This window comes from Oryctolagus cuniculus, chromosome 11 (assembly GCF_964237555.1).
Source record: "Oryctolagus cuniculus chromosome 11, mOryCun1.1, whole genome shotgun sequence".
NCBI lineage: Eukaryota > Metazoa > Chordata > Mammalia > Lagomorpha > Leporidae > Oryctolagus > Oryctolagus cuniculus.
Window position 1 is genome coordinate 29664922 of NC_091442.1, and position 7795 is coordinate 29672716.

The 7795-nt window shown below is 49.2% G+C and overlaps 1 long non-coding RNA gene across 2 annotated transcripts in view; it reads right to left on the bottom strand.

The window, feature by feature from the left end:
* Positions 1-7795, bottom strand: part of LOC103348223 (uncharacterized) — a 51139-nt gene that overhangs the window by 24984 nt on the left and 18360 nt on the right. The window lies entirely within an intron of this gene.

Here is a 7795-nt window from a genome sequence, read left to right on the forward strand (position 1 = left end):
AGCAAGGTATTCCTGTAATACAAGCAAGATGAACTCTAGAAACTTTGTGTGGTTTATCAGCCTAGAGCAAAGGGAATACGGGGAATTCAGAGACTGAAGATCTTGAGGTGTTGGAACGACCGATGACTCCTAAACCCTAAATGTTTAGATAAACCCCCAAAAAAGGCTTTGAAGAGCAATGTGTCATTAAGGAATTTTAGTAAAACAAAGAGGCTCAGGCCTTTAGCAAAGATCAGGCAAGAAAGGTGCCTCCCCATACCTGTCGATTCGTCTGGTCTGGCTCTAGATACATGACACTGAAGAAGAGTAAGGTAGGGACGGGGAAGCCAAGAAATAGAGCACGCTTGAGAGAGACATTGGAGAGCATTGTTTCTGGCACATGGAACCAAGCGGAAGCAAATACAAGAGAAGCCTACTGGCTGGCACCGTGGCTCACTAGGCTAATCCCCTGCCTGCGATGCAGGCACACCGGGTTCTGGTCCCTCTGGTCCCAGTTGGGGCACCGGTTCTGTCCCAGTTGCTCCTCTTCCAGTCCAGCTCTCTGCTGTGGCCCGGGAAGGCAGTGGAGGATGGCCCAAGTGCTTGGGCGCCTGCACCCGCATGGGAGACCAGGAGGAAGCACCTGACTTCTGCACCAGCCACAGCGTGCCGGCCGTAGTGGCCATTTGGGGAGTGAACCAACGGAAGGAAGACCTTTCTCTCTGTCTTTCTCTCTCTCTCTCTCACTGTCTAACTCTGCCTGTCAAAAAAAAAAAAAGAGAGAGAGAGAGAGAGAGAGAGAGAGAGAAGCCTACTAGGTTTTCAAGGTAATTGTCAGAGAAACAGTGAACCCAGCCTAAACAGCCTGTGCTTGTAAAGCCACGCTGAGACCTCAACCTCCCAGGGATGGAGCAAGTTCCAGGACAGCTTCACCACCCCCAGGAACTGCGCCCTGCACAGTGCCCACTGCAGATGGCCCCTTGGGGAGATGCTCACGGCTGCAGCTCCCTCCTCCACCTCTGGGGCCTGCCTGTGAGGGGCCCAGCCTACCCTGCGCTAGTGACTACTGAGCATTTGCCCCTCTTATGTTCATGGAGTGGTAACTTGCACTGTATTTCCCTCGTTCCTGTTATTCCACCGTGTAGCGTAGCGTAAGGTTCCGTTCTCTTGTCATGTGATCTAATACTGTGGTGAGGAAAGCAAGGTGGGCATCTGTCTGAGATGACTTGGATTGCTGTCACAAAATATGCGTGCAACAAATCACCATAGCTCATAAGGAAGAGAACTTAATTCCCATGGTTCAGAGGCTGGAAGTCCAAGATCAGGGGCCCGGCAGATTTGCTCTCTGGTTCACAGAGCTTGGCGTATCACTACATCCTTACATGGTAAAATAGGGAGACCTGGCTCAGTGTTCTCTCTCTCTCTCTCTCAAAATATTTACTTTTTTAAAGATTTATTTATTTGAAAGGCAGAGTTACAGAGGGATGGAGAGAGAGATCCATCTTCCATCCATTGGTTCACTCACCACATGACAGCGGCAGCTGGGGCTGGGCCAGGCCAAAACCAGGAGCCAGGAGCTTCATCCGGGTCTCCCACATGGACGCAGGGGCCTGAGGACTTGGGCCTCCTTCTGCTGCTTTCCCAGACTCATTAGCGGGGAGCTGAATCAGAAGGGAGCTGAAACAGCAGGGACGCGAGTCAGCACCCATACAGGATGCCGATGTTGTATGCAGCAACTTAACCCGCTGCACCACAACACTGGGCTCTGTGTGTTCTCTTTTAAAACCTTCATTTATGCATTTTATTTGAGAAGGAGAGAAGGAGAACAGACACACAGTGTCAGTGAAGAAACCAACACAGAAAGGATATAGCTGTGGTTGTCATTTTTTCTTTGAGTTTTTATTTATTTGTTTGAGAGTTAGAGTTACAGACAGTGAGAAGGAGAGACAGAGAGGTCTTCCATCTGCTGGTTCACTCCCCAAATGGCCTCAATGGCCAAAGCTGTGCCGATCCGAAGCCAGGATTCAGGAGCTTCCTCCGGTCTCCCATGTGGGTGCAGGGGCCCAAGGACTTGAGCCATACTCCACTGCTTTCCCAGGCCATAGCAGAGAGCTGGATCAGAAGAGGATCAGCCGGGACTAGAACCGGCACCTATATGGGATGCCGGTGCCGCAGGCTGAGGATTAACCTACTGTGTCACAGCGCCCGCCCCATGTGGTTGTCATTTTGGCCATAGCACACCCAGATGTCTTGTCAGTTCAGTTGTAGGGGGCTCAAAATTGCCATTTTCTGCTAACAACATGGCCATTCTTCACCCAAAGGTGTTCTGAATTCAGGCTATGACCTGGCCCACCCCTCAGCAATGGCGCCCAAAGGTCCAGGTGGCTGGCTGGCTGGGTTCTGGACAGAATTCACGGCCAGGAGTCTGCGCCTCATAGGCCAAGCGCCGCTTGTATCTGGAAGCCCCAAGCCAGTGGCCGATTTGCACAGTTCTCTCTCCAGATCGATCAATTTGGTGGACATAAAGCTGACTCAAATTACATTTCACCTCTGACTCCTGCTTGCACCTGGGGAAATCATTGCTCTCTTCCTCTCGCGCCCTCCCTCACGGCTGTGTCAAGTGCATGGTCCTGGGCAGATCCGCTTTGAGGCGGGGAGTGAAGGTGCTGAGGCGCATTTCTTGTGCTTTTCTACCTTTTTCCTGTTGTGGGGGAAAAAACCAGGCTGCTTCGCCAAGTTTCTCCTCTGTCAGTGAACAGCGCGAGTCGGCCTGCACTTGCAGATACCTTGGCTGCGATGTTCAACTTGGTCAGTCTTTGCCTCAGAAGAGGCCGATTTGAGCCATATTCTCTCTCTCTGGTCTCGTGTGGGAGCCGGTGACTCATGTGTCTCCACAGGTTAGAATCCGCTCCGAGCCTGGGTGCGCTTGCCTTTGGGTTAGAGGTTTTTAAAGAATCTGGGAATGTGACCAAGAATTCTACAAGAAGCAAAACAGAAGTTTTCCTACAGGAGCCCCTCAAGCCCAGTTCCCACAGCATAGCAAAATGGCACCAAAGGTAGCATTCGTTCCCGGCCCAGTGGCATTCTCTGATGAGCAGGCCCGGGAGGCCACCTCCTCGTCCACATGCAGGAAGGAACCGGGTGTCTGTCTTCCCTACGCCGGTGCTAGGGAAACTGCCTCTGTTTCCTTCTCCTGCCTTGGCGCCACGCCTTCCCTGATGCAGTGCACTTGCGTCAGTTTTTTAACAGAAAAAGGAGTGAAGGCGGGGGATGTCAGAGCCGTCACCCAGAGACACGTAGCCTGAAACGCTGAGGCTGCTGGAACCTCTCAGAGCCCGGGGAAACCCAAGCCTGCGACGGCCAGAGCCAGGGCACTGAGGCCAAGCTCAACCCAAGCTCAACCCAATGCTGGGGCAAGTGTCAGAATCACAGCCATGGAGGCCCGAGAAGGGAAAAGACAGCAAGCGCCAGGAGAGACGAGCCCAAGGTGGGGGCTCTGCGTGCCAAGGCCCTCAGGCCAGCCCAGGGCAAGAAGCTGCGGCCCGCGCAAGGCTGCTGCTGCTCCGCCGGAGTCCAGGGTCTCCGCAGGCATCTCCGCCAGGGCAGGCTCTGTCCAGTGGCTGCTTTTACACTGCAGGGCAGAGTGCCCAGCTGCACCCCATGGACGAGGTCAGCTTGAGTGGGGTCGTTTTTCACCCTGGTGTGTGCCCGCTCAGGGCCATCCTGAAGGGAGGAAGGAACCTCCACTGTGATACGGCCTTGACTAAACAAGTTCAGAGTCGGTGAACTCAAGGGGCTTCCATAGCCTAAACAGCTCATAGCAAGAGTCTCGGGTGATGGCTGACGTCATAAATAAGAGTGCCAATTGTTAAATCAACAACGGGAGTCACTGGGTACATGCTCCCCACGTAGGATCTCTGTCCTTAATGTGTTCTACTATGAAACTTAAAAAACAACACTACTAGTCGAACAATACCCTATACCTTGTGCGGTTGTGTGAGTGCAGCCTGTTGAAATCCTTGCTTAGTATATACTAAGTTGATCTTCAGTATATGAAGGTAATTGAAAATGAAGGGGGGAATGGGAGAGTGAGTGGGAGAGGGAAGGGCCATGGGAGGGAGGGAGGTTGGTGGGGGGGAAGCCACAACAATACAAAGTTGCACTTTGTAAATTCACATTTATTAAATAAAAAAAAAACTATATAACAAACAAAAAAAAAAGAAAAAAAAGAACTTAATACTTTACCCTTTTAGTATTTTTTATGTTCTACTTAAAACTATTGGTTGAACTCTGTAATTAATACACAATTACTCTTAGGTGTTTAATTAATGCTATAACTAGTACTCAAATAGTATTTTACACTTTGTGTTTCTGTGTGGGTGCAAACTGTTGAAATCTTTACTTAATATATGCTAAATTGATCTTCTGTATATAAAGATAATTGAAAATTAATCTTGATGTGAATGGAAGGGGAGAGGGAGTGGGAGAGGGGAGTGTTGTAGGTGGGAGGGAAGTTATGGGGGGGAAGCTATTGTAATCCATAAGCTGTACTTTGGAAATTTATGTTCATTAAATAAAATAAAATATAAAAAAAAATAAAACATTCTAAAAAAAATAGATTAGGTTTGTGAGCTGGAAGACCACGCCTTCACCACGCCCTTGTGTGACCTCACGCCCTACCTGGCCACACCTGGGTGCCCACCAGCCAATCAGGTTAATTAACCACTCCCCTTTGGAAGTAGGTTAAAAGCCTGGGACTGGGCGTGTCCTGGGCCTTCTCTTTTCCCTGGCCTCTTGCCAGCAGGGGGCTTTCTATAGCCCTGTGCCCCCAGGGCGTGTGGCCTTCAGGCCATGCACCCTAGACTTCCTGGCCTAGATGCTCCTCTACGTGGCTGGTTCCTGGTGCTCGGTATGAACCCAGATTCACCTCTCTCTCTTAAATAAAGCTCTCACTCTCCTATGCATCTTTCTCACTAAATAAAGGCTTAAAATGTACCATGCTGCCTCGTTTATCTGTGCCGGTATTTAGAATTCTTCTCTAAATATTAGACAGAAACCCTCTTGGGCTTATTAATATAGGGGATTTACTAATAAGCATATGGTGAAATTGTATGGCACCCCAAATTCCAGTAGCATATGTGGCACCCCAGATGGCGCTTCTGGGGAACTTTAAAGAATTTTGTGTAGATTTTAGGGGGTCATCTCCGTTTTCAACCCCACTAACGCCTTTGCCCCTCCCCTGTTCAGGGGGTGGCCAAGGGGACCAGATTGGAGAGGACAGTCCCTGAGGCTGTGCTGGCGGGGTCACGCCCATGCTCTTCCCCCTCAAGGCCTGTTTTTCTCAGGGTTGGATGCTGTGTTCACGGATTGGAAGAGTTGAGGTTATTAAAATGTCCATACTACCCCAAGTAATACACACATTCAGTGCAATCCCTGTCAAGTTTCCAAAGGCGATTTTCACAGAAGTAGGAAAAACAATCCTAAAATGCACATAGAATCACAAAAGACTCCAAAGAGTCCAAGCAGTCTTGAGACAGAAGAACAAAGTGGAAAACAGCTTTGTGACTCCAAATCATGTTACAAAGCTACAGTAATCAAAACAATGTGGTACTGGCATGAAAACAGGTACAGACCAATGGAACAGACTTAAAACCTATACATCCACAGTCAGCTGGTGTTTGACAAAGACCAAGAATACACAGGGGGAAAGGGCAGGTGTTGGGAAACCTGGATACAAACATGCAACAGGGGAGAAGTTAGACCCCTATCTTATATCACTCACAAAAATCCACTCAAAATGGACTACAGAGTTCAGTATAACACCCCAAAACTGTATAATTCTTACACTAAACATAGGAAGAAAAGTTTCTTGACATTTGTCTTGGCAATGACATTTTGATAGGACCCTAAAGGATAGATAATAAAAGCAAAAATGAAAGTGAGACTACATAAAACTAAAAAGCTCCTATGTAGCCAAAGAAATGAGTACAAAAGATATCCCATGAAATGGTAGAAAGCGTTTACCACCCACATATCCAATAGAGGTTAATATCCAAAATATCTAAGGGATTTATACAGCTCAATGGCAAAAAAAACGGGCAAAGGACTTGAATAGACATTTCTCCAAAGACATGCAAATGAGCTATCATCTCACACCTGCTAGGCAGGCGACTGTCAGAAAGGTAAGAGCTAAGAAGAAAAGGGAACATCTGTACCGGGTTGGTGGGAATGTAAATTGGTATTGTCACTGGAGAACACAGTATGGAAGTTCCTCAAAAAGTTAAAAATAGAGCTACTGGGGGATCAGCAGTCCCTTTTCTGGATGCATATTCGAAAGAATTGCAATTAGTATCGCAAAGAGAGACTCGCACCAGTCCTCCCACGTTCATTACCGCATTACTGGCGGTAGCCAAGGCGAGGAAACCGCTCTCGCTCTCCCGTCTCCTGGCGGATTACTGGATAAAGAGGATGTGCTCCCCTCCCCCACCAGGCACCCAGACATGCCCATGAGGGTGGTAGTCAGCAACCGCAGAAGGAAAGCCTGCCATGTGCAGCAGCACAGGTGAACCTCGAAGGCGTTGCACTAACTGAGACGCATCAAAGACAAATACTGCCTGGGCTCCCTTGTATATGGAAGCTGAAAAAGTCCCACTCAGAAACAGAGAGCAGAACTCTGACGGGAGGGGGAAGGGGAAGATGTTGATCAAAAGGGACAAACTGTCAGCTGTAATATGAGCTGGTGCCTGGGATGTTGTGTGCAGCCTGGTGGCTGTGGCTAACAACTCTAAGCACGTGGTGGGACAGTCCCTCTTCAGTGTTCCGACGCAGTCACACGAAGACAACATACCAGGAGATGGACAGGTTAAGGCAGAATTTCACAACGTATGCCCGCATCAACTGGACATGACAAATATGATCGATTTTTGTCAGTTATTCTTCAGTAAAACTGAGCGGGAGGTGTGGGAAATGGCCAGAGACTGAGTTAAAGGAAGGTGAATGGACTTCGCAGATAATTTTTTTGTAACTATAGAAATGTGCCTTGTTCTAGGTGAATTTTAGAGGATGAATGTTGGTATTTCAGCATTTACATTCTCTTAAAAGGCTTTACAGATTTTTAGAGACGAGTACTAATTATCCAAGCCTGCTTCTCCTAACCCTCATGTAGAAAGGGACCACTTTTTAAAAAAGATTTTTATTTATTTATTTGAAAGGCAGAGTTGGCCGGTGCCACAGCTCACTAGGCTAATCCTCCGCCTTGCGGCGCCATCACACCGGGTTCTAGTCCCGGTCGGGGGGTCGGATTCTGTCCCGGTTGCCCCTCTTCCAGGCCAGCTCTCTGCTGTGGCCAGGGAGTGCAGTGGAGGATGGCCCAAGTCCTTGGGCCCTGCACCCCATGGGAGACCAGGAGAAGCACCTGGCTCCTGCCATCAGATCAGTGTGGTGCGCTGGCCGCGGCAGCCATTGGAGGGTGAACCAACGGCAAAGGAAGACCTTTCTCTCTGTCTCTCTCTCTCTCACTATCCACTCTGCCTGTCAAAAAAAAAAAAAAGAGAGAGAAAGAAAGGCAGAGTTACAAACAAAGGGGGAGACAGACAGAAAGATCTTCCATCTGCTGGTTCACTCCCCAGTTGGCCTCAAGAGCCCAGCTGCCAGGAGCCAGGAGCTTCTTCTGGGTCTCTCACGCGGGTGCAGGGGCCCAAGCACTTGGGCCATCTTCTACTGCTTTCCCAGGCCATTAGCAGGGAGCTGGTTGGGAAGAGGAGCGGCTGGGACATGAACCAGTGCCCATAGTGGGTGGAGGCTCAGCCCAGGACTC